The 24766-nt window shown below is 44.6% G+C and overlaps 1 pseudogene; it reads left to right on the forward strand.

The window, feature by feature from the left end:
* The first annotated feature begins 3060 nt into the window (after nucleotides 1-3060).
* Nucleotides 3061-23503, forward strand: LOC106589916 (glyoxalase domain-containing protein 4-like; annotated as a pseudogene).
* The last annotated feature ends 1263 nt before the right edge of the window (nucleotides 23504-24766 follow it).

Consider the following 24766-nt stretch of genomic DNA (forward strand, 5'->3'; position numbering starts at 1 on the left):
GGAATGGAAAGCTCTTTGAGCGTTACGCAGAAAGACTCGCTGCCAAAGGTGCTCCTAAGTATTGGGTATGAATACTTTTCAATACATTTCCCAAAATTCTAAAAAACATGTTTTCACTTCGTCATTATGGGTTACTGTGTGCAGATGGGCGAGATTTTTTTCTCCTCATTTAATCAATTTTGAATTTAGGCTGTAATACTATGAATACTTTCTGAAGGCACTGTAGCTCATCTGTTAGGCTCATGTCACTGAACACGGGACTGGGTTTCCCTATGGAATCCGTGAAGCTTTGATTCTTTAATGGTTCATCGGAGGGCTCAGCGGGATTTCTTATATAAGAGCCCTAGATTAGTGTCCCACTCCTTTAAAAGCGGCAGCTCTAGCCTTTAGCTCAGTGCGGATGTTGCCTGTAATCCGTACGTTATACGTACGTTATTAATGAAGTCGGTGGCTGATGTGGTAAACCCCCCTCAATGCCATCGGGTGAATCCTAGAACATATTCTGTGCTAGCAAAACAGTTCTGTAGTGTAGCATCTGGTTCATCTGACCAACTCCGTACTGAGCGCGTCACCGGTACTTCCTTTTTGAGTTTTTGCTTGTAAGCAGGAATCAGGAGGCTAGACTTATAGTCAGATTTGCCAAATGGAGGGCGAAGGGAGAGCTGTTTCTCTGTGTGTGGAGTAAAGGTGGTCTAGAGGTTTTTTTCCCCCCTCTAGTTCCACAGGTCACATGATGATAGAAATGAGGTAAGACTGATTTCAGTTTTCCTGCATTAAAGTCACCAGCGCCGCATCTGGCTGAGCATTTTCTTGTTGGATTATGATCCTATACAGCTCGTTGTATAGAACAACTCTCTTGGTAAATAGTATGGTCTGCAGCTTATCATGAGGTATTATAAGTCAGGAAAGCAGAACCTCAAGACTTCCTTAATATTAAAGATTGCCCACCAGTTGTTATTAAGAAAGAGACATACGCCACCTCCCCTGAGCTTCCCCGATGCCACCATTCTGTCCTGCCAATGCATAGACAAACCAGCTAGATTTATAGGATATTACAGTTCTTCAGATCACATTGGTAGGATAGTCTCGAATGGAGCTCATCCAGTTTATTCTCCAGTGATTGCACATTTGCCAATAGAACCGAGGGTAGAGGTATTCTGCCCGCCGGCCTCGTAAGCACCGTCTCTTCCTCCTTCGAGTGTCGGGGATTTGGGCCTGTTTCGGGATAATCAATATGTCTTTCGTCTCCGACTCACTGAAGTAGAAGTCCTCATGCAAATGAAGGTTAGTGATTGCTGTTCTGATGTCCAGAAGCTCATAGGAATCAAATGGCAGAAACATTACGTACAAAATAAAGTTAAGATCAGCTCAAAAAAAACCACACAAAATAGAACAATTGGTCAGGAGCCCGTAAAACGGCCAAAATCAATGAATCACAGATACAGCATTTGAAATGATTTCAAATAGTAGTTGTACCCAGTTTGGTTTTATACAGAGAGCATAGACATTATTCTGGTATTCAGAAATGTTCAGGATGCCACAGCCCACAGTAGTGTTGAAAAGTCTACATCTTTCTCCACGGCTGCCTTCTTAAATCAGAGTTCAATCATCACATTCTGGTCTGGCATAGATTCCTTGCTTGCATCCAAAATGACACCCCTATTACATTTATAGTGCTCTACCTTTCAACAGGGGCCATAGGGCTCTGGTCAAAAGTAGTACACTACATAGGGAATGGGGTGCTGTTTGTGACTCACACCTGCAGCAGCAATCTCAGGCTGAGGGGTAATAGGCTTTGGAGAGGACAGGAATTACGATGCATCTCCAAACAGGAAACTGTTTTCATCCACAGCACCGTGGCAAGACAGAAGCCTTTATGGAATGGGATTTCTCTCTCTTTCTCTGTCTCATTCTTCCTCTCTCTGTCCTCTCCTCTCTTTCTATTTCTGTTCTTCTCTCCCTCTTTGCCTCTCTTTCTTTCCCTCCCTCTCTCCTTCTCTCTCTTTCTCTCTTCCTACCCCCTCCCCTCTTTCTCTCTCTCTCTCTCTCTCTCTCTCTCTCTCTCTCTCCTTATCTCCGCTGCCAGAGTGGAGAAGCAGCAATGACAGACGAGGCAGGACGAAGCAATGATTCCATTCCATCACAGCTACCGTCTTGTCTAGCGCTGACGGAGCGAGAGAGAGAGAGAGAGCCGGAGGGAGAAAATGAAACCGTGCAAGACACCTATTTCAAAAGCTTTTATAATACCCCCTCCTTACTATAATCAAAGTAGCAAGGTTGTCACCCGAGTCATCTCCATAGCGATTCACTTACTGTGAGGAATCATTTTACAGACACTCTCACATAAGCACACATGGACATATAGTTGTATTATATTTTTTGGTATCTATGGACCATACATAATGCATTCACTTGTTTACATGCTGTATTTTAGAAACATTCAAATAACAATAAAGGAGATGTGGAATGTGTTCATATTTGCAGCGTCCGTATGGGCCCTGGTCAAAGATAGTGTACTATGTAGGGAGTATGGGGCCTTTCGGGACAGAGACATTGTGTTGATACAGAGAATCTTTTATGTCGGTCTTTTCAAATGACAGATAGCAGCAGGGGTAACAACAGGGGCTCACTGTAGAACTGGTCCTCTCCTCCCAGTAATAACCTCACAACGCAGGAGCCCCGGTGGCAGAAAGTGTGTGTGTGTGTGAGAGTGAGAGAGAGAGAGAGTGTGAGAGAGAGTGTGAGAGAGAGAGTGAGAGAGAGAGAGAGAGAGAGAAAGAGAGAGAGCGAGAGAGCGAGATAGAGAGAGCGGAAAGAGAGAAGAGAGAGAGAAGAGATAGAAAAGAGAGAGGTGAGAAAGAGAGAGAGAAACAGAAAGAGAAGAGAGAGATACTAGAGCGAGACAGGGCTGAGGTCTGTCTAATTTGGCGGCTGTGCTGAGAGCTGACAGTATAAGGGTCTTCATCTAGGGAGGAGGAGGAGAGTGAGCAGGAGAGAGTGTGATATGGTTACAAACAGAAGGAGAAGAAGAAGGAAAGAAGAGAGAAGAAGGAGAAAAACATGCTTCTGTCTGTCAAGGAGGAAGAAAAGGAGGAGGAGAAGGAGGAGAAGAAGGAGCAGGAGAAGGAGGAAAAGGAGTAGGAGAAGAAGTCCACGGAGGAGAGGAGACAAGTAGAGGAGACAAGGAGAGGAAAACAACTGACTGAATTAATCTCCTTTCTCATTACAGTACTGGACCGACCAGTTACTTTCTCATTACAGTACTGGACCACCCAGTTACTTTCTCATTACAGTACTGGACCAGCCAGTTACCTTCTCATTACAGTACTGGACTGCCCAGTTACTTTCTCATTACAGTACTGGAACGCCCAGTTACTTTCTCATTACAGTACTGGACCGACCAGTTACTTTCTCATTACAATACTGGACCGCCCAGTTACTTTCTCATTACAGTACTGGACCACCCAGTTACTTTCTCATTACAGTACTGGACCAGCCAGTTACCCCTCTCATTACAGTACTGGACCACCCAGTTACCCTCTCATTACAGTACTGGACCACCCAGTTACTTTCTCATTACAGTACTGGACCAGCAAGTTATCCTCTCATTACAGTACTGGATCACCCAGTTACCCTCTCATTACAGTACTGGACCACCCAGTTACCCTCTCATTACAGTACTGGACCACCCAGTTACTTTCTCATTAGAGTACTGGACCACCCAGTTACTTTCTCATTACAGTACTGGACCAGCCAGTTACCCTCTCATTACAGTACTGGACCACCCAGTTACCCTCTCATTACAGTACTGGACCACCCAGTTACTTTCTCATTACAGTACTGGACCGCCCAGTTACCCTCTCATTACAGTACTGGACCACCCAGTTACCCTCTCATTACAGTACTGGACCGACCAGTTTCCCTCTCATTACAGTACTGGATCACCCAGTTACCCTCTCATTACAGTACTGGACCACCCAGTTACTTTCTCATTACAGTAGTGGACCGCCCAGTTACTTTCTCATTACAGTATTGGACCACCCAGTTACCCTCTCATTACAGTACTGGACCACCCAGTTACCCTCTCATTACAGTACTGGACCACCCATTTACTTTCTCATTTACAGTACTGGACCACCCAGTTACTTTCTCATTACAGTACTGGACCACCAAGTTACTTTCTTATTATAGTATTGGACCGCCCAGTTACTTTCTCATTACAGTACTGGACCACCCAGTTACCTTCTCATTACAGTACTGGACCACCCAGTTACCCTCTCATTACAGTACTGGACCGACCAGTTACCCTCTCATTACAGTACTGGATCACCCCAGTTACCTTCTCATTACAGTACTGGATCACCCAGTTACCCTCTCATTACAGTACTGGACCGACCAGTTTCCCTCTCATTACAGTACTGGACCACCCAATTACCCTCTCATTACAGTACTGGACCGACCAGTTTCCCTCTCATTACAGTACTGGACCACCCAGTTACCCTCTCATTACAGTATTGGACCACCCAGTTTCCCTCTCATTACAGTACTGGACCAGCCAGTTACCCTCTCATTACAGTACTGGACCACCCAGTTACCTTCTCATTACAGTACTGGACCACCCAGTTACCTTCTCATTACAGTACTGGACCAGCCAGTTACCAACTTAAAGAACTTACACTGATTGACAGATTTCTTCCATCTCCACATTTAGGAGGAAAGCCCCACATTTTCTACAAGGGTTAGTAGTTGATAGGTCAAGACACATGAATCTGTGAACTCTATGGTGGCTCACTGATCCCCGCGGACCAGACGGTATTCTGATCCTTTCTTCAGACACCCACAGTATTTAGTGTTTTCCATCTTGTCAAACATGTCCCAGTCCCATGTAATGAGCTGGAGGTCTTTCATGCCCAGACAGGGAGGGAGGGAGCCTGCTATCCTCCTAAACTTGCCCAGTGCCAGCCCTCCTGCCTGCCTGCTTTCCTGCCAGAGCAGCTCGTGTCTCTCTCTCTCTCTCTCTCTCTCTCTCTCTCTCTCTCTCTCTCTCTCTCTCTCTCTCTCTCTCTCTCTCTCTCTCTCTCTCTCTCTCTCTCTCTCTCTCTCTCTCTCTCTCTCTCTCTCTCTCTCTCTCTCTCTCTCTCTCTCTCTCTCTCTCTCTCTCTCTCTCTCTCTCTCTCTCTCTCTCTCTCTCTCTCTCTCTCTCTCTCTCTCTCTCTCTCTCTCTCTCTCTCTCTCTCTCTCTCTCTCTCTCTCTCTCTCTCTCTCTCTCTCTCTCTCTGTGCAAGGGTTACACAAATCCACAGTGAGCAAAATTCCATGTAGCGTCCAACAACAATCTCTCTCCTTTCATCAACTCTCTCTCTCTTCTTTCATCAACTCTCTCTCTCTCCTTTCATCAACCCTCTCTCTCATTTCGGCTTTTCACAGGAAGATCCGATAGAGGTAGACGAGGAGAGGAGAGAAGGAGAGGAGGAGAGGCGGTTGTAGTGTTTACTGAACAGAATTTACCCCTCCACTCTCCCCCTTTCCCTCCACCCCTTCTCTTCTTCCTTTTTCTCCCCTTTTCTCTCTCCTTCCCTCCTTCTCTTACCCCAACCCGTGCTGGTCACAGCTCAGTGCTCCCTAATTAGCTAAGTGATGCTGAGACAGTGTAGCATGACCAATCACACTAAATTGTTTTCTACATACTTTAGTCTGAGACAGCCATCATTGAAGTCGTTGATGGTGACAAGGGGCGTTGTATAAAATAAAGTAATCAGCGATTGGATCATCTCTAACCAATCAGAGTATCAAAGCCAATTACACATTTTCAAACTGCCGCTTTACCAACCGTGTGTTATGGCTCTGTCATAACCCATCGGCTTTCTGGACCAATCAGACTGCCCCGAAGGGTCTGGGAGGTTTTCAGATCCAGACTCATTGAGGAGAAGAAATTAACATACGTGGGCATGGCTTAGCGTTTGACCCGAGCAAAGAGTCTGGGTTGCCAGGCAAAGAGAATGTCGAACTAAAACACTGGAGCAACATCAAGTGTTTTCCCTCCAAATGCTATTTTCTTCACTGTTCTTTAAAGTGTGACGTCCACTCCATTCAGCAAAGCTATTTCACCAGCCTGGGCCTTGTACTGCAAGCTTGTAACATTTACATATGAAAATAGACCCTGCTTTCTCCACGTTTACCAATTCTATAGTTCCTATTAGTTCAAGCCCTTGTCGAGGTCCGCCCGGCAACCCGTTTTGTCTTGTTTTTGCATGAGTGCAGTGTTGTCTGCAATTACGTGTTACAAAAGGGATGCATGGGGCCTTGTGCCCAGGGCTTGAACTGGGGAGGCTATGTTAATGAATAGATGGTTGATACATTAACAAACATACAGTACAGTTCACGTAAAGTTCACAGATAACACTAACTATAGACCTCCCACTAGTCATTCCAACACCTCTTTAATTCTCACTATGTATTCAGTTCAGCTCCACCTCACGGTTAAAAGGAAGCTAATTTATAAAGATGCCAATGGCAACATAGACCCTGACATGGCACTGGGTGCATCCCAAATGGGACCCTATTCCCTATGGGGGCCCTGGTCAAAAGTAGTGTACTAAATAGGGATTAGGGTGCCAACCCTGGTCAAAAGTAGTGCACTATAAAAGGAATAGGGTGCCATATGGGATGCAGTTGTGTTTTTTGGTTTATATTCTTTGCTTATTCTGTGGCGATGAAGTGCTATTGAGCTGGCAGTGCTACCCTGTTATTTAAAAACAAAACACTTATTTTACCAGGTTAGTTGACTGAGAACATTTTCTCTTTTACAGTAATGACCTGTGGAGGAGAGGGAAGGAATGATGGTATGAGGGCCAGATTGGGAATTTAGCCAGAATACCCTGCAACCCTGACTGCCTCAGTACTTGAGATATTTACCAGAGACTCCATCAAGTGAACTGAGAGGGAAAATGGTTATTGCTGTGGCTAAAAAAAAACAAATGTCATGCAACATCATTCAACAGCTGTTTTAAAGCTCAACATCACTGGGTCAGGAGTTAGCTAGTCCAACTCTCCCCAGCAACTGTTACTGTGCAACACTATCTCCTAATAATATGTCAACTGGACTGTGCACTGAGACAAATTCTATATGCATCCCAAATTGCACCCTATTCCCCATAGTTCCCTATTCCCTATAGTTCTCTGTTCCCTATAGTTCCCTATTCCCTATAGTTCCCTATTCCCTATAGTTCCCTATTCCCTATAGTGCCCGATTCCCTATAGTTCCCTATTCCCTATAGTGCCCTATTCCCTATAGTTCCCTATTCCCTATAGCACCCTTTCCCCTATAGCGTCCCATTCCCTATAGAGTCCTATTCACTATAGTATCCTATTCCCTATAGTGTCCTATTCCCTATGTTGTCCTATTCCCTATAGCACCGTATTCCCTATAGGACCCTATATTTTCCTATTCCCTATGTGTCCTATTCCCTATAGGACCCTATTCCCTATAGTGTCCTATTCCCTATAGCACCCTATTCCCTATAGTGTCCTATTCCCTATGTGTCCTATTCCCTATAGGACCCTATTCCCTATGTGTCCTATTCCCTATAGGACCCTATTCCCTATAGTGTCCTATTCCCTATAGCGTCCTATTCCCTATAGTGTCCTATTCCCTATGTGTCCTATTCCCTATAGGACCCTATTCCCTATGTGTCCTATTCCCTATAGGACCCTATTCCCTATAGCACCCTATTCCCAATAGGACCCTATTCCCTATAGTGTCCTATTCCCTATAGCACCCTATTCCCTATAGTGCCCTCTTCCCTATAGCACCCTATTCCCTATAGTGCCCTCTTCCCTATAGCACCCTATTCCCTATAGTGCATTACTTTTGGCCAGGGCCCATAGAGCTATAGTCAAAAGTATTGCACTATATACGTAGGGCATGATGATTTTGGGATGGAACTTCTGACTCAGTTTAACCTCTTCCTTAGACTCCAGATGGGGGTGTTTATTAACTGGCGGCAGAGAAGTCAGACGCAGGAGAGAAATAACTGTGTTTCCAACGGCGCAGTTTATTACAAAAAATCCCACCGGAAAACATAATAATAAAAATCAATGGGTAAACATAACCCGACGCACACCAGTACAGACGTACACAAACACTTACAATAAACAATCTCCGACAAGGACATGAGGGGAAACAGAGGGTTAAATACACAACATGTAATTGATGGGATTGGAACCAGGTGTGAAGGAAGACAAGACAAAACCAATGGAAAATGAAAAACTGATCAGTGATGGCTAGAAGGCCGGTGACATCGACATCTTCCTTAGACCCCAGCAAGACTATCGGACTTAGTTTAACTTCTTCCTTAGACCCCAGCAAGACTATCGGACTTAGTTTAACCTCTTCCTTAGACCCCAGAAAGATGGAAGAAGGATCTGATCGACTCTGATGGAAGAAGGATCTGGTAGAACAAGGCTCTGATCGACTCTGATGGAAGAAGGTTCTTAGGCTCTGATAGGCTCTGATGGAAGAAGGTTCTGGTAGGCTCTGACGGAAGAAGGTTCTTAGGCTCTGATAGGCTCTGACGGAAGAAGGTTCTTAGGCTCTGATCGACTCTGATGGAAGAAGGTTCTTAGGCTCTGATGGAAGAAGGCTCTGATAGTGACCTTGATTGTATTTTAGCTATCGCTGAACCTGATTCAGTTTTGAGCATCTTTGTAGATGTCTTCTATACTATTGTGGATAGTCATGCTCCCTTTATATAACGGAGGGTTAAAGGTAGATCTAATACCTGGTACACTGTGGAATTATCAGAAGTCATTCATAAAAGAGATGATGCTTGGGTCAAGGCCAGGAACACTGGCTTAGGCCCAGACTGGTAAGCTTTTAAGCAACTGAGGAATCACTGTGTAAAATAAAATCAGAAAGGCTACATCTGATTATTATATAAACGCTCTTTCAGATTGTAATGGGAACCTGGATAAACTCTGGAAAACTGTCAAATCCCTGAAGGATTCTACTTCCTCCTCTCTTTCAAAACATATTACTTCAGACACTGGCCTCATTACAACAACAAAAAATGACATCATTGATGCATTTAATCACCATTTTATATCAGCGGGCTATCAATTTGAAATAACTTCTAAGGCTATCCACAATTATTTTTGGATGGATCCTGATAGGGGGAAACTTGCTGAATGATCAGAGAATTGATATTCAAAGCTTTTCTTTTAGGCTATTTACAGAAAATGAAGTCCTGGACGCTTTACTAGCAAGAGGATAGAGGACTGGACTTCCAGCACTAGCAAGCCAGGACACTCCTATGGTAGACTAGAGATAGTCAATAGCAATAGACAACAAGAAATCCACAGGGACCGACCAATTGGATCCCGGTCTGTTTAAGTGTGCAGCGCCCATCATTGTTGTCTCAAGAACCTACATTTTTAAGTTAACATTGTTATCAGGAAATATTACAAAAGTATGGAAATCAACTTGTGCTGCAACTCTATAAGAGCGTGGATAATACTGATGTTAATTATTATCGACCCTTTTCAAGGCGTCCTTGTCTAGATTCTAATCACCTAATCATACCCAGCTTCCAATTAGCTCATTCATCCCCCTCCTCTCCCCTGTAATTATACCCCAGGTTGTTGCTGTAAATGAGAATGTGTTCTCAGTCAACTTACCTGGTAAACTAGGGGTTAAATAAAAAAATAAATGTAAAACTTTGTTCTTCTTTATTTGAGAAATGTATTTTGAATATTAACCAATCAGCTACTATTCTTAATTCTTTGGATGCCATCTACCATATTGCCCCTTATTTTGTTACAGGAGACAGTTTTGATACTCACCACTGTATCCTGTATCAAAAGGTTGGCTGGACTTCGTTAAAGTCCCTTAGATCTATACATTACTCCCTTTCTGTTTACAAGGCCCTACTTCATAAACTTCTGTCTTATCTAACTTTGCTGTTGAAGTATAGACATCTGAGATTCCTAACCCCGTTCACAGGACTGGTTAAATACTGAGGTTCCTAACCCGTTCACAGGATTGGTTAACTCTTGAGGATCCTAGGGATTCCACCGAGCTAGGTAAATTTAATGTACCGTATTGCTGAAACAAAATTCAAAATATACTGCTCAAAAAAATAAAGGGAACTCTTAAACAACACATCCTAGATCTGAATGAAAGAAATAATCTTATTAAATACTTTTTTCTTTACATATTTGAATGTGCTGACAACAAAATCACACAAAAATAATCAATGGAAATCCAATGTATCAACCCATGGAGGTCTGGATTTGGAGTCACACTCAAAATTAAAGTGGAAAACCACACTACAGGCTGATCCAACTTTGATGTAATGTCCTTAAAACAAGTCAAAATGAGGCTCAGTAGTGTGTGTGGCCTCCACGTGCCTGTATGACCTCCCTACAACGCCTGGGCATGCTCCTGATGAGGTGGCGGATGGTCTCCTGAGGGATCTCCTCCCAGACCTGGACTAAAGCATCCACTAACTCCTGGACAGTCTGTGGTGCAACGTGGCGTTGGTGGATGGAGCGAGACATGATGTCCCAGATGTGCTCAATTGGATTCAGATCTGGGGAACGGGCGGGCCAGTCCATAGCATCAATGCCTTCCTCTTGCAGGAACTGCTGACACACTCCAGCCACATGAGGTCTAGCTTTGTCTTGCATTAGGAGGAACCCAGGGCCAACCATACCAGCATATGGTCTCACAAGGGGTCTGAGGATCTCATCTCGGAAACCTAATGGCAGTCAGGCTACCTCTGGCGAGCACATGGAGGGCTACGCGGCCCCCCAAAGAAATGCCACCCCACACCATGACTGACCCACCGCCAAACCGGTCATGCTGGAGGATCTTGCAGGCAGCAGAACGTTCTCCATGGCGTCTCCAGACTCTGTCACGTCTGTCACGTGCTCAGTGTGAACCTGCTTTCATCTGTGAAGAGCACAGGACGCCAGTGGCGAATTTGCCAATCTTGGTGTTCTCTGGCAAATGCCAAACGTCCTGCACGGTGTTGGGCTGTAAGCACAATACCCACCTGTGGACGTCGGGCCCTCATACCACCCTCATGGAGTCTGTTTCTGACCGTTTGAGCAGACACATGCACATTTGTGGCCTGCTGGAGGTCATTTTGCAGGGCTCTGGCAGTGCTTCTCCTGCTCCTCCTTGCACAAAGCGGTCCTGCTGCTGGGTTGTTGCCCTCCTACGGCCTCCTCCACATCTCCTGATGTACTGGCCTGTCTCCTGGTAGCGCCTCCATGCTCTGGACACTACGCTGACAGACACAGCAAACCTTCTTGCCACAGCTCGCATTGATGTGCCATCCTGGATGAGCTGCACTACCTGAGCCACTTGTGTGGGTTGTAGACTCCGTCTCATGCTACCACTAGAGTGAAAGCACCGCCAGCATTCAAAAGTGACCAAAACATCAGCCAGGAAACATAGGAACTGAGAAGTGGTCTGTGGTCCCCACCTGCAGAACCACTCCTTTATTGGGGGTGTCTTGCTAATTGCCTATAATTTCCACCTGTTGTCTATTCCATTTGCACAACAGTATGTGAAATGTATTGTCAATCAGTGTTGCTTCCTAAGTGGACAGTTTGATTTCACAGAAGTGTGATTGACTTGGAGTTACATTGTGTTGTTTAAGTGTTCCCTTTATTTTTTTGAGCAGTGTACATTTCATCTGGATGTTCTGGTGTCGTTAATTTAAAGTATTGATTGGGGATTTATTTGTGGAGGAATGTAACTGTTTTTTTTGGGTGATTTGTGATGTTTTATTTGTGCTTAGCATGACTGTGTTTTTGGTATTCTAGTGTGTGTGTGTGTGTGTGTGTGTGTGTGTGTGTGTGTGTGTGTATATATACAGTGCATTCAGAAAGTATATAGACCTCTTGACCTTTTCCATAAATGTCCTCATCAATCTACACACAATACCCTATAATGACAAAGCGAAAACAGGTTTTAGAATTTTTTGCTAATTTATTCAAAATAAAAAACAGAAAAACCTTATTTACAGAAGTATTCAGACCCTTTGCTATGAGACTCGAAATTGAGCTCAGGTGCATCTTGTTCCCATTGATCATCCTTGAGATGTTTATACAACTTGATTGGAGTCCACCTGTGGTAAATTCAATTGATTTGATGTGATTTGGAAAGGCACAGACCTGTCTATATAAGGTCCCAAAGTTGACAGTGCATGTCAGAACAAAAACTGGTTGAAGGAATTGTCCATGGAGCTCCAAGACAGGATTGTGTCGAGTCACAGATCTGGGGAAGGGTACCAAAACATTTCTGCAGAATTGAAGGTCTCCAAGAGCACAGTGGCCGCCATCATTCTTAAATGGAAGAAGTTTGGAACCACCAAATTGAGAAATCGGGGGAGCAGGGCTTTGGTAAAGGGAGGTGACCAAGAACCTGATGGTCACTCTGACAGAGCTTCAGAGTTCCTCTGTGGAGATGGGAGAAAATTCCAGAAGGAGAACCATCTCTGCAGCACCACCAATTAAGCCTATAAGGTAGTAGGCAGATGGAAGCCACTCTACAGAAAAAGGCACAGCCCGCTTGGAGTTTGTTAAGAGGCACCTAAAGGACTCTGACCATGAGAAACAACATTATCTGGCCTGATGAAACCAAGATTAAACTCTTTGCCCTGATTGCCAAGCGCCACGTCCGGAGGAAACCTGGCAACATCCCTACGGTGAAGCATGGTGGTGGCAGCATCATGCTGTGGGGATGTTTGTTAGCGGCAGGGACTGTGAGACTAGTCAGGATCGAGCGTAAGATGAACGCCGCAAAGTACAGAGAGATCCTTGATGAAAACCTGCTCCAGAGCACTCAGGACCTCAGATTGGTGCAAAGGTTCACCTTCCAACTGGACAACAAACCTAAGCACACAGCCAAGACAACGCAGGAGTGGCATCGGGACAAGTCTCTGAATGTCCATGAGTGACCCAGCCAGAGCCCGGACTTGAACCAAATTGAACATCTCTGGAGAGAACTGAAAATAGTTGTGCAGCGACGCTCCCCATCCAACCTGACAGAGCTTTAGAAGATCTGCAGAGAAGAATGGGAGAAACTCCCCAAGTACAGGTGTGCCAAGCTTGTAGCGTCATACCCAAGAAGACTCGATGCTGTAATCGCTGCCAAAGGTGCTTCACAAAGTACTAGTAAAGGGTCTGAATAATTACGTAAATGTGATATTTCAGTTTTTATTTGAATAAATGTGCAAAAATGTCAATAAAACTGTCTTTGCTTTGTCATTTTGGGGTATTGTGTGCAGATAGATGAGGAAAAAACGATTTAATCCATTTAAGAATAAGGCTGTAAAGTAACAAAAATGTGGAATAAGTGAAAGGGTATGCCTAATCAGTTGTACACCTGGATGCATTCAACTGAAATGTGTCTTCCGCATTTTACCCAACCCCTCTAAATCAGAGAGGTGCAGAGGGCTGCCTTAATTGAAATCTATGTCATCAGCACCCGAGGAACAATGGGTTAGCTGCCTTGCTCAGGGGCAGAACAACACATTATACCTTGTCAGCTCGGAGATTCGATCCAGCAACCTTTCAGCTCCTGGCCCAACGCTTCTACCCGCCAGGGTCTGAATACTTTCCAAATACACTGTATACAATATATATATATATATATATATTGTGTTTAATGTGTTTTTTATATTGTATTATACATGGTGCATTTGGAAAAGACACCTAGGTCGCAATATGTCTTCCCTGTCAAAAGTTATGTGAAATAAAAAATAAATATAAACAAAAAGCTCTCATGGTAGAAGGCTCTGATAGGCTCTGATAGGCTTTGATGGTAGAAGGCTCTGATAGGCTTTGATAGGCTTTGATAGGCTCTGATAGGCTTTGATGGTAGAAGGCTCTGATAGGCTCTGATAGGCTTTGATAGGCTCTGATAGGCTCTGATAGGCTTTGATGGTAGAAGGCTCTGATAGGCTCTGATGGATGAAGGCTGATAGAACAAGGCTCTGATCGGCTCTGCTGGATTAAGGAAAAGCCACGCTTTGAGATCAAGGAAGCAAGCTGAAGGAATTCACCTCCTGAGATATTGACAGGCACCCTTCACGGTGTGAGACATGGATGGATGGATACTAGACACAAGGGGACGTAGAATACTCCCAACTCATCGATTTCTCCCCTTCTTTTAAACAGAGGTGGAATAAAAGCCTGTGAGAAGTCCAGGTGTGGAGAGGTGTATCTGTGGATCAAAATACTTTAAACGTCCTGTCTGCAAGATTGAACACAGGTATTTCCTCTTTCCCGTGGTTACATGTGGCCACGTGCTATACCTCTCCCCAAGTGTCCTTCCATGTCAATACCTGTCCTGTCATTGTCTGATAACTCTGATAGTCTACAGGGGACAGGGTCTCTCTCTCTCTCTCTCTCTCTCTCTCTCTCTCTCTCTGCATGCTGGGAGTGTTTGGTGCATGCTGGGAATTGTATGAGTGAGTGTGAGAGTTGTCTGGAGTTAGATCGCCTGTGTTTTCTTTCTTGTTTCCTTTTCTTGGTGGTTTGCCTTTTTCTATGCATGATTAAGGTTATCATTATTTTTGTTTTTGTGGTAGAATGGTATATTGTATTTCTTGTCGGAATTGCCCTGGTTTTGGCGGGGATGGCGACCCACTTGGGGACGCCGGCCCTGTCACTTCGGCACGGCTTTAGGTGAGTTACTGAAGCCACTGTCACTGTGGAGGAGTTTCTGGTCGCCGTAGGAGAGAAGGTAGGCTATGAAAATGTTGCTTATGCATCGAGCGATGAATAAAGTGGTGGTGGATTTTCTTAAATAAGAGCGTCTTGTTGATCGTATGGTTGAGAGTCTTGTTGATCGTATGGTTGAGAGACTTGTTGATCGTATGGTTGAGCATGGTGTACTTCTTAAAGAAGAGAGTCTTGTTGATCGTATGGTTGAGCATGGTGTACTTCTTAAAGAAGAGCATCTTGTTGATCGTATGGTTGAGCATGGTGTACTTCCTCTTCAGCATCTGATCCCGTTAGCGGGATCAAAATCCAGCGAAAAATCATATCGCCAATTAGCATTAAAAAAATATCATAATTTTTTTTTTTTTTTTTAATTATTTTTTTTTTTTTTTATAGATACACCTCTCCTGAATCGACCCACGTCGTCCGATTTCAAAAAGGTTTTACAGGAAAAGCAAATCATTAGATTATATTAGATGAGTCCATCGTAAAAAGCAGCTTCATAGCCATTTTCCGACCAATCACTTGCATCACATATAATCAATAAACAGCTAAATGCAGCACTAACCTTTTACAAACTTCATCAGATGGCACCCCTAGGACATCATGTTATACAATGCATGCATTCTTTTGTTCAATAAAGGTCATATTTATATATAAAAACAGCATTTTACATCTCTGTCTGACGTTGACTACCTAATTTCCCCTCAAAAGCGTCCCGGTAAACAATGCTACATTTCAATAAATTGCTATACTATAACGATTTTTTAAATGTATATTGTCAATCTAACATTTATAGATGAATATCTCTTGAGAACACCCGTCATACCAGATTTTAAATTAACTTTACTGGGTAATCACACTTTGCGATAAAAGGAGATGCGATACTCAGAAAATGAGCTAATATACAGAGCTCGGCGCCATCTTGGACGCAACAGCATGAACCATCTCATCTTCTATAATATTGTCAATAATCGCCTACCTTTAGTTGTCTTCATCAGAAAGCATCCCAGGTCCACAACAGATGTATTTTCGGTCAAAAAGTCCATACTTCACGTTCCATTAGCCTGATGTTGGTAGCGCGTCCTATGGCTCTCTCCAAGCGCAGGGCTGAAGTTCATAATAAAAGCAATCCTCGCGCATGTAGGTTCGTTCAAACATGTCAAACGTTGTATAAAATAAATCTTCAGGGCCTCTAACACCAAGAGAGCCAATAAGATTCGAGGGGGATGATGTCATGGCCTTTAAAACCGTTTCCAAAGGTGGGGGCAGACATGGCCGCCGGCGTCATAATGGTGATGGCCCATCCCCTGTGACCAATTTCAAACTCGTGTCATTCACTGAGTTTTGACTCTATAAGGCTCAAACCACTGTGAAAGGACTGGCGACATCTAGTGGAAGCAATAGGAAGTGCTCACTGAACCATGGTTAACGGTGTGATTAATAAGGAAAGATGAGAAGTCAAGTCCACAATTCAGAATTCCACTTCTTGTTTCAATCGGTCTCGGGGTTTTGACTGCCATTTGAGTTCTGTTATACTCACAGACACCATTCAAACAGTTTTAGAAACTTTAGAGTGTTTTCTATCCATATATAATAAGTATATGCATGCCCTATCTTCTGAGTTTGATTAGTAGGCCGTTGAAAATGGGAACGATTTTTTTTCAAAATGCGCTGTGGCGCCCCCTATCCTAGGGTATCAAAGAAGAGAGTCTTGTTGATCGTATGGTTGAGAGTCTTGTTGATCGTATGGTTGAGAGTCTTGTTGATCGTATGGTTGAGCATGGTGTACTTCTTAAAGAAGAGAGTCTTGTTGATCGTATGGTTGAGAGTCTTGTTGATCGTATGGTTGAGCATGGTGTACTTCTTAAAGAAGAGAGTCTTGTTGATCGTATGGTTGAGCATGGTGTACTTCTTAAAGAAGAGAGTCTTGTTGATCGTATGGTTGAGCATGGTGTACTTCTTAAAGAAGAGAGTCTTGTTGATCGTATGGTTGAGCATGGTGTACTTCTTAAAGAAGAGAGTCTTGTTGATCGTATGGTTGAGCATGGTGTACTTCTTAAAGAAGAGAGTCCTGTTGATCGTATGGTTGAGCATGGTGTACTTCTTAAAGAAGAGAGTCTTGTTGATCGTATGGTTGAGCATGGTGTACTTCTTAAAGAAGAGAGTCTTGTTGATCGTATGGTTGAGCATGGTGTACTTCTTAAAGAAGAGAGTCTTGTTGATCGTATGGTTGAGCATGGTGTACTTCTTAAAGAAGAGCGTCTTGTTGATTGTATGGTTGAGCATGGTGTACTTCTTAAAGAAGAGCATCTTGTTGATTGTATGGTTGAGCATGGCATACTTCTTAAAGGTGTGTTTATTCAAGTTACACCGCTTATTTCTCCATCAACAAGGCTAACGATTTTGAATGTACTGCCCGTTTATTCCCAATGAGCTATTGGAGCGCGAGTTATTGGGGTTTGAGAAGTTTGCAAGTTCAATTAAGATTGGCCCGTTTGGTTGCAAACACCCGGCTTTGAAACAGGTTATGTTGTTTCGGCGACAGGTGTTTATGTTTTTGGACTCACCGGAGCAGACTTGAGGTATCATTTAAAGTCAAGTTTTACAACAGACTGTATGTGGTTTATGCTAGTACGGGTAGTCAACAGTGTTTTGAGTGCGGGGATGTTGGCCATAAGCGACATGCTTGCCCGAAAAGGGAGAAGTCGGAGGGAGGGGTGCAGGTGGTCATCGTAACACCTGGGACCACTGATGTAGGGAGAGGTGGGCCGACAGTGGTAGAGCAGTCACTAGAACCTGTTGCTGAGAAACAAGTTGTCCGTGTTGAGGGTACGGAGTTGCAGCTTGTACCAAAGGGGAACATAGCTACTGTTATGTAGCAGAAAAATATTATTGTTGTAGGAGGTAAGGACGGATTTGGGGAGGACTGGTGAGGAGATGCCCAGTACGAGTGATGGGGTACAGGAGGGGGTTTAGGTTGAGCTAGTCTCCTAGGTAGTGGAGGAGATGCCTGGCACGAGTTATGGGGTACAAGTGGGGAGTGTTGAGAGGGATGTGGCCTCAGTTAAGGTGGATCAGGAGAAGGATATGGACGTCTCTTGATATGATAGAAGTTGGCGATGACTCAATTTACAATTTAAAGGAGGTAAATGTGTATCTGGATCAGACTTTTGGGAAATCTGTCAAATTGACAGGTTTCTTTGATGTTGATACGTTTGTGAGGTCAGCTGTGGTGTTACAGAAGACGGTGGGGTTAGACCAGTTGAGTGTGAAGAAGATTTTCCGCTTGAGGAAATTTGTTACTGCTGTTACGGCAGCAAAAGGTAGTGGGAAACGTGATAAGGTTAAGAGAAAATTAAAACAATGATAATGATAATCCCTGTTTGGGTGTTTTTTCTCTCTGTTTTGTTTCTCTGTTGTTTCTTCCATTTTTCCTTTCTTATTTCTATATAGCAATCAACTGCAAGGAACCTTAATCAACATAGACAAACTGAGTGTGATATATAATCGTATAGTACATAGCGAACTCACTTGGATTATAGTGGCTTTGAGGCGAGCCTTGCATTTCGTTTTCAAAGTGGGCGACAGTAGCAAAACTGCCACCTTTTACTGAGATGTGCTCGGCATGAAGATTTTGCTTCACAAAGAGTTTGAAGAAGGATGTAAGGGCCCTTAAGATGGAAAATGGAGCAAGACAATGGTCGGCTTTGGGGATGATGACTTGTAGCTGAACTGATGTACGTACATACCCCAACCAGAAGCCATGGATTACAGGCAACATTCGCACTGAGCGAAAGGGTAGAGCTGCTGCTTTCAAGGAGCAGGACTCTAACCCGGAAGCTGAAAAAATCCCGCTATGCCCTCCGAAGAACCATCAAACAGGTTAAGATCAAATTGAACTACACCTAGGCAAGTCAGTTAAGAACAAATTCTTATTTTCAATGACAGCCTAGAAACAGTGGGTTAACTGCCTTGTTCAGGGGCAGAACAACAGAATTTTAACTTGTCAGCTCAGGGATTTGATCTTGCAACCTTTCAGTTATTAGTTCAACGCTCTAACCACTAGGCTACCAATAGCCCAGCTATTGTTATTTACTGCTGCTCTTTAATGATTTGTTTTTCTTATCTCTTCCTTTTTTTTAGGTATTTTCTTAAAACTGCATTGTTGGTTAAAACCTCTCTAGGGTAGGTGGGACGAAATCGTCCCACCTACTCAACAGCCAGTGTAATCCCGTGGCGCGTTATTCAAATACCTTAGAAATGCTATTACTTCAATTTCTCAAACATATGACTATTTTACACCATTTTAAAGACAAGACTCTCATTAATCTAACCACACTGTCCGATTTAAAAAAGGCTTTACAACGAAAGCAAAACATTAGATTATGTCAGCAGAGTACCCAGCCAGAAATAATCAGACACCCATTTTTCAAGCTAGCATATAATGTCACATAAACCCAAACCACAGCTAAATGCAGCACTAACCTTTGATGATCTTCATCAGATGACACACCTAGGACATTATGTTATACAATACATGCATGTTTTGTTCAATCAAGTTCATATTTATATCAAAAACCAGCTTTTTACATTAGCATGTGACGTTCAGAACTAGCATACCCACCGCAAGCTTCCGGTGAATTTACTAAATTACTCACGATAAACGTTCACAAAAAACATAACAATTATTTTAAGAATTATAGATACAGAACTCCTTTATGCAATCGCTATGTCCGATTTTAAAATAGCTTTTCGGTGAAAGCACATTTTGCAATATTCTAAGTAGATAGCCCAGCCATCACGGGCTAGCTATTTAGACACCCACCAAGTTTAGCCCTCACCAAAGTCAGATTTACTATGAGAAAAGTTTGATTACCTTTGCTGTTCTTCGTCAGAATGCACTCCCAGGACTTCTACTTCAATAACAAATGTTGGTTTGGTTCAAAATAATCCATAGTTATGTTCAAATATCCTCTGTTTTGTTCGTGCGTTCAAGACACTATCCGAAGGGTAAAGAAGGGTACTTCGAAGCATGTCAACTGCTGTTTAAAATCAATTTTTATGCAATTTTTCTCGTAAAAAAGCGATAATATTCCGACCGGGAAACCCTGTTTACGTTCAAAGACATGGTGTCGCCTCGTGCACGCGCCTCAGTCTCATTGTACTCTGATCGACCACTTACCAAATGCGCTAATGTTTTTCAGCCAGGGGCTCCAAAGACATCATTCAGCTTTTTGCCGCCTTCTGAGAGCCTATGGGAGCCGTAGGAAGTGTCACATTACAGCAGAGATCCTCAGTTTTCAATAAAGAGAGTGAAGAAGCCCAAGAAATTGTCAGACAGGCCACTTCCTGTAAGGAATCTTCTCAGGTTTTTGCCTGCCATATGAGTTCTGTTATACTCACAGACACCATTCAAACAGGTTTAGAAACTTTAGGGTGTTTTCTATCCAAAGCCAATAATTATATGCATATTCTAGTTTCTGGGCAGTAGTAATAACCAGATTAAATCGGGTACGTTTTTTATCCGGCCGTGTAAATACTGCCCCCTATCCCTAACAGGTTAAGGGCTTGATAGTGAGCATTTCACTGTAAGGTCTACACTTGTTGTATTCGGAGCATGTGACAAATAACATTTGACTTGATTTTGATCTACCATTATGGAGTGGGAGAATAACGGCTAGGCTATGACTTCCTCGGTTTGACAGTGATGGCGTGGCTGGCCATCACTGAGGTTGGACAGGGCCTCTATCTGGCTGAGGAACCAGGAGGTTATCACTTCTACCTGGTGGACAAAGAACAGCCTCCCAATAATCCTGTACAGAAGGTGTGTCTCGCAGGGTCTAACTTGCAGAAATCAATTCACTGCTGCTCCTCCCTTCTGGGGATGAAGGTGAAAGAGAGAAACGGGGGGGAGACTGTGCTGATGGGATTCACAGACACTCAGTGTAAACTAACATTTAACATTTAAGTCATTTAGCAGACGCTCTTATCCAGAGCGACTTACAAATTGGTGCATTCACCTTATAATATACAGTGGAACAACCACTTTACAATAGTGCATCTAAATCTTTTAAGGGGGGGGTTAGAAGGATTACTTTATCCTATCCCAGGTATTCCTTGAAGAGGTGGGGTTTCAGGTGTCTCCGGAAGGTGGTGATTGACTCCGCTGTCCTGGCGTCGTGAGGGAGCTTGTTCCACCATTGGGGTGCCAGAGCAGCGAACAGTTTTGACTGGGCTGAGCGGGAACTGTGCTTCCTCAGAGGTAGGGAGGCGAGCAGGCCAGAGGTGGATGAACGGAGTGCCCTTGTTTGGGTGTAGGGCCTGATCAGAGCCTGAAGGTACGGAGGTGCCGTTCCCCTCACAGCTCCGTAGGCAAGCACCATGGTCTTGTAGCGGATGCGAGCTTCGACTGGAAGCCAGTGGAGAGAGCGGAGGAGCGGGGTGACGTGAGAGAACTTGGGAAGGTTGAACACCAGACGGGCTGCGGCGTTCTGGATGAGTTGTAGGGGTTTAATGGCACAGGCAGGGAGCCCAGCCAACAGCGAGTTGCAATAATCCAGACGGGAGATGACAAGTGCCTGGATTAGGACCTGCGCCGCTTCCTGTGTGAGGCAGGGTCGTACTCTGCGAATGTTGTAGAGCATGAACCTACAGGATCGGGTCACCGCCTTGATGTTGGTGGAGAACGACAGGGTGTTGTCCAGGGTCACGCCAAGGCTCTTAGCACTCTGGGAGGAGGACACAAGGGAGTTGTCAACCGTGATGGCGAGATCATGGAACGGGCAGTCCTTTCCCGGGAGGAAGAGCAGCTCCGTCTTGCCGAGGTTCAGCTTGAGGTGGTGATCCGTCATCCACACTGATATGTCTGCCAGACATGCAGAGATGCGATTCGCCACCTGGTTGTCAGAAGGGGGAAAGGAGAAGATTAATTGTGTGTCATCTGCATAGCAATGATATGAGAGACCATGGGAGGATATGACAGAGCCAAGTGACTTGGTGTATAGCGAGAATAGGAGTGGGCCAAGAACAGAGCCCTGGGGGACACCAGTGGTGAGAGCACGTGGTGCGGAGACAGATTCTCGCCACGCCACCTGGTAGGAGCGACCTGTCAGGTAGGACGCAATCCAAGCGTGGGCGGTGCCGGAGATGCCCAGCTCGGAGAGGGTGGAGAGGAGGATCTGATGGTTCACGGTATCAAAGGCAGCAGATAGGTCTAGAAGGATGAGAGCAGAGGAGAGAGAGTTAGCTTTAGCAGTGCGGAGAGCCTCCGTGACACAGAGAAGAGCAGTCTCAGTTGAATGCCCAGTCCAGTGGGCAGGTTGTTGGGCGGCCGGCCGTCACAAGACGCGAGATTTCATCTGGAGAGAGAGGGGAGAAAGAGGTCAAAGCACAGGGTAGGGCAGTGTGAGCAGGACCAGCAGTGTCGTTTGACTTAGCAAACGAGGATCGGATGTCGTCAACCTTCTTTTCAAAATGGTTGACGAAGTCATCTGCAGAGAGGGAGGAGGGGGGGGGGGGGGAGGAATATTCAGGAGGGAGGAGAAGGTAGCAAAGAGCTTCCTAGGGTTAGAGGCAGATGCTTGGAGCTTAGAGTGGTAGAAAGTGGCTTTAGCAGCAGAGACAGAAGAGGAAAATGTAGAGAGGAGGTAGTGAAAGGATGCCAGGTCCGCAGGGAGGCGAGTTTTCCTCCATTTCCGCTCGGCTGCCCGGAGCCCTCTTCTGTGAGCTCGCAGTGAGTCGTCGAGCCACGGAGCAGGAGGGGAGGACCGAGCCGGCCTGGAGGATAGGGGACAGAGGAAATCAAAGGATGCAGAGAGGGAGGAGAGGAGGGTTGAGGAGGCAGAATCAGGAGATAGGTTGGAGAAGGTTTGAGCAGAGGGAAGAGATGATAGGATGGAAGAGGAGAGAGTAGCGGGAGAGAGAGAGCGAAGGTTGGGATGGCGCAATACCATCCGAGTAGGGGCAGAGTGAGAAGTGTTGGATGAGAGCGAGAGGGAAAAGGATACAAGGTAGTGGTCGGAGACTTGGAGGGGAGTTGCAATGAGATTAGTGGAAGAACAGCAACTAGAGCTTCACCACATTGTTGGGACAGTCCCGTGTGGCTCAGTTGGTAGAGCAACGCATGGTGTTTGCAACGCCAGGGTTGTGGGTTTGATTCCCACGGGGGACCAGTACGGCGAAAAACATGTATGTCATGTATGCATTCACTACTGTAAGTCGCTCTGGATAAGAGCGTCTGCTAAATGACTAAAAATTTAAAATATGTAGCTCATGGGACAGCCTTTGGGATGATAGCATTCTCCTGTCCATGTGAGCAGATCCAGAAGCCTTGATGACAAAAGGAAACCATGCCTGGACACCCCTGGGAAGGCTTGGTTAGCCTGGACCCCCCTGGGAAGGCTTGGTTAGCCTGGACCCCCCTGGGAAGGCCTGGACACCCCTGGGAAGGCTTGGTTAGCCTGGACACCCCTGGGAAGGCTTGGTTAGCCTGGACACCCCTGGGAAGGCTTGGTTAGCCTGGACACCCCTGGGAAGGCTTGGTTAGCCTGGACACCCCTGGGAAGGCCTGGACGCCCCTGGGAAGGCTTGGTTAGCCTGGACACCACTGGGAAGGCTTGGTTAGCCTGGACACCCCTGGGAAGGCTTGGTTAGCCTGTACACCCCTGGGAAGGCTTGGTTAGCCTGGACACCCCTGGGAAGGCTACAGTAGAAGTGAGTCATTTGGGTTGATTCAGATGCCCATGAGATCTGCTTTGTTGTTTGAGTGATCATAGTGTTGTGGGCTCCCAGACCCAAACTCTCCCATCTCCTCCCACCATTTTAGCTTGGAAAAATGTCAACAGAGGAATCAACTGAAAGGGAGACTCTCTCTCTGTCTGGTTCAACATTACATTGGTGATGCAGTAAATGATTGCTGAACAACAGAAGCCCAAAGCCAGATTACCTTCTGTCTCCTAAATGAATGAACAGTAGAGAATGTAATTTTCTGCTTGTCTGCATATGGATTTGACTTATGCCTGAGTCTCTCTCCCCATCTCTCTCACACGTTCTTTTACTTTATCTCTCTCTCCATCTCTCTCACAATTTCTCTCGCTCTCGCTCTCTCTCTCTATCCCTCTCTCTATCTCCCCCTCTCATTCTCCACCTTTATCACTCTATCGCTCTCTCTCCCCCTCTCTCTCCCCCTCCCTCTCTCTCGCCACCTCTATCACTCTCTATCGCTCCCCCCCTCTCAATTCAATTCAATTCAATTCAAGGGACTTTATTGGCATGGAAACATATGCTAACATTGTCAAAGCAAGTGAAGTAGATAATGTACAAAAGTGAAATAAACAATAAATGTGAACAGTAAACATTACACTTTTTGAAGTTCCAAAATAATAAAGACATTTAAAATGTTATATTATGTATATATACAGTGTTGCAACGATGTGCAAATGGTTAAAGTACAAAAGGGAAAATAAATAAACATAAATATGGGTTGTATTTACAATGGTGTTTGTTCTTCACTGGTTGCCCTTTTCTTGTGGCAACAGGTCACAAATCTTGCTGCTGCAAATCTTGCTGCTTCACCCAGTAGATATGGGAGTTGATCAAAAATCGTGTTTGTTATCGAATTCTTTGTGGATCTGTATAATCTGAGGGAAATATGTGTCTCTAATATGGGCATACATTTGGCAGGCGGTTAGGAAGTGCAGCTCAGTTTCCACATCATTTTGTGGTCAGTGTGTACATAGCCTGTCTTCTCTTGAGTGATAGCTTTGCCTTCCGGCGGCTTTTCTCAATAGCAAGGCTATGCTCACTGAGTTTGTACATGGTCAAAGCTTTCCTTAAGTTTGGGTCAGTCACAGTGGTCAGGTATTCTGCCACTGTGTACTCTCTGTTTAGGGCCAAATAGCATTCTAGTTTGCTCAGTTTTTTTGTTAAATCTTTCCAATGTGTCAAGTAATTATCTTTTTGTTTTCTCATGATTTGGTTTGGTCTAACTGTGTCTAATTGTGTTGCTGTCCTGGGGCTTTGTCTGTTT

This window comes from Salmo salar, chromosome 28 (genome assembly GCF_965601325.2).
Source record: "Salmo salar chromosome 28, fSalSal1, whole genome shotgun sequence".
Classification (NCBI taxonomy): domain Eukaryota; kingdom Metazoa; phylum Chordata; class Actinopteri; order Salmoniformes; family Salmonidae; genus Salmo; species Salmo salar.